At 41.3% G+C, this 3037-nt stretch overlaps 1 pseudogene; it reads left to right on the plus strand.

The window, feature by feature from the left end:
• The first annotated feature begins 646 nt into the window (after positions 1–646).
• Positions 647–1521, plus strand: LOC130855931 (UAP56-interacting factor-like; annotated as a pseudogene).
• Positions 1522–3037: the final 1516 nt, after the last annotated feature.

Consider the following 3037-nt stretch of genomic DNA (forward strand, 5'->3'; position numbering starts at 1 on the left):
ATGGATAAAGAATAATATTACTCAGTCATAAGAAAAGAATGAAATTGTGCCATTTATGACAACATGGATGGACCTGAAGGGTATTATGTTTAGTGAAATAAGTCAGACAGAGAAAGACAAATATTGCATGTTTTCATTTATATGCAGAATCTAAAAAATGAAACAAATGATTGAATATAAGAAAATAGAAAGAGACCCACAGATACAGAGGACAAATTAGTGGTTGCCAGAGAGGAGAGCAGGGGTGGGGGGGAGGTGACAAAATGGCTGAAGAGGATTGAGAGGTACAAACTGCTAGGTATAAAATAAATAAGTTATAATGGTGTAATGTACAGCACAACACAGGGAACATAGTCAATATTTTATAGTAACTTTGTATGGAGTATGTTCTGTAAAAATATTGCATTACCATGTTGTAGAATTGAAACTAATATAATACTGTATATCAACCATAGTCAAATTAAACAAGAGGAGCCACATGGGCGCTCCCTCCATGCAACTAGTCTGTGTGAGTGAGTGGGAGGTGGCCTCCGCCTCTGGCCTTCTACGCTGACTGTTCCAGTGCTACGTCTCCAGCCATGATCCGTTTGGTACCTGGTTTATGGTAACCACCGCGACCCCACCGACACTGAAATACTACAGCAATAAAAACCTGGACAAAATTGATATGTCTTTGGATGATATCATCAAATTGAATCGTTAGGAAAGAAGCAGAATTTCCCAAGACTAGAAAGAAGACTCCAGCAAAGTGGTGCCTGGCAATTCAGGATGAGAGTAAGATGGAGAATTCAACAGAATTCTGGTTTTGGAAGAATAGTCTGAGCCGTAGAGGAAGAGTGATGCCTGGAAAGAGGCATCCTTATGGAGTTATCACTGGCCTTGCAGCTAGGAGAGCAACTGAAATTCGAAGAGGAGTTAGTCCCATGAATCGACCTCCTCTAAGTGACAAGAATACAGAACAATATTTTCCAGCACTATAAAAAGGAAGGCAAACCTTCTGAGACAAAATGAAGTGCAGAGAAAACCAGCTGCCTCTCAAGAGACCTAGGCAGTTAAATAGAAAAAATAACATTCCAACCAATTTTACCAGGAGCAGAAATAAATTAAGTCATCAGAAAGACACTCCTCAGGTAACTTTTCTTCCCAGTAGAGATCTGAAGGTTCAGGCCCAAATGAATTCAGAACAACTGCTAGACAATGTAGTAGCAAAGAGAACTCGTCAATGGCAGACTTCCACCACAAATGGAGGAATTTTGACGTATCCATTGATAACCCAGGAGCAGTGCAGTGCCCAGTAACTCAGAAACTCACGATTAACTTGGTACTGCTGTGCCCTCATTCTTGACAAAATGGAAGCAACCTGATGTAAAAAAATATTCCTAAAACAGTTTCCCTACAATTTGACATAATGTTGGAAAACACACAGGGATGACTTTGAATGAGCAATTTGGGATCCTGAAGGAATAAAGAGCCATTCTCGCTTTCAACTAAGGAGGAAGCAGCTTTATAACTGTGGGATAGATCTCATGTCAAAGGGACTCTGAGTGATGATTCTTTTAAAAATTAAATTGCTTGGGGACTTCCTTGGTGGCGCAGTGGTTAAGAATCCACTTGCCAGTGCAGGGTACATGGGTTTGATCCCCTGCTCCAGGAAGATTCCACATGTCTCAGAGCAACTAAGCCCCTGTGCCACAACAATTGAGCTTGCGCTCTAGAGCCCATGAGCTGCAACTGTTGGGCCTGTGTGCCACAGCGACTGAAGCCCGAGTGCGCCTAGAGCCGATGCTCCACAACAAGAGAAGCCACCACAATGAGGAGCCTGCGTACCACAGTGAAGAGTAGCCCCTGCTCGTGGCAACTAGAGAAAGCCTGTGTGCAGCAATGAAGACCCAACACAGCAAGTAAATAAATAAATAAATTTATTTAAAAAAATTAAATTGCTTGAAGAGTTCATTACAGACATTCAAGAACTTTATTTCAAAATATTCACAAGGCTAAATAACTCATTTTTTATCTTTGAAGTTCTTTTTTAATTGTGTTCACTTTTTAAATAATAATTTTTTTTTTAAAGAGACAGTTGTCCCTGACCTTTCATTTTATTGACTGATTGATTGATTGATTGATTGGCAGTGTCAGGTCTTCATTCCTATGTGTGGGCTTTCTCTAGTTGCAGAGAGCAGGGGTTATTCTCTGTTGTGGTGCGTGGGCCCCCCATTGCAGTAGCTTCTCTTGTTGTGGAGCATGGGCTCTAGGCACATGGGCTTCAGTAGCCATGGCACGTAGGCTCAACTGTTGTGTCTTGCGGGCCCCAGAGCTCAGGCTCAGTGGTTGTGGCACACAGGCTTGGCTGTTCGCGGCATGTGAGATCTTCCCGGACCAGGGCTTAAACCCATGTCCCCTGCACTGGCAGGCGGATTCCAAACCACTGCACCACCAGGGAAGCCCTGAAGTTCTTTTTTTTAAACATGTATAAATAATGCCCTGAAAGAATGAATAACAGGAAATATACCTGTATGTTCTTACAGATTTCATGGTTGGCCCAGACAGTACAATTCTCTTTTTGATTTCTTTGTTTCCTCATGCTGCAGAAAAAAAGCAGAAAGATAGAAATTTATTACTATTTTGATAGTGGTATTTAGGATCTCATCACCTTTGCCCATTTTTTTGCACCTTGCCATGGTAAATCTTGGTCTTCAAGATTTGAAGTAGGTCCCTTTGCTGCTGTCACTTATCCTTTAATAGTGATGATGAAATAAGTGCAGTTGACTTTTCTTCATTAGGGATATAAAAAAATTATTAGAATTCCAGTTTGGGGGTTTAAGATTTATGGGAATATCTGGAACTTGGTTCATTTTCCAAATAACATTAGGTTAATCCTCCAGAGTTGTAAATCTTTAATGCTGAACTTTTAACAAGAAATGTGACTCTACCAATAAAACAGTGGCAGCTACTATCCGGAGGCAGCCAGGCCAACCTCAAGCCACGGAATCTCATTGTTTGGAGAAATGCCTGGGCAACTTCCCCTAGCTTTTGGACT

The sequence above is a fragment of the Hippopotamus amphibius genome, chromosome 6 (genome assembly GCF_030028045.1).
Source record: "Hippopotamus amphibius kiboko isolate mHipAmp2 chromosome 6, mHipAmp2.hap2, whole genome shotgun sequence".
NCBI classification, from domain to species: Eukaryota; Metazoa; Chordata; class Mammalia; order Artiodactyla; family Hippopotamidae; genus Hippopotamus; species Hippopotamus amphibius.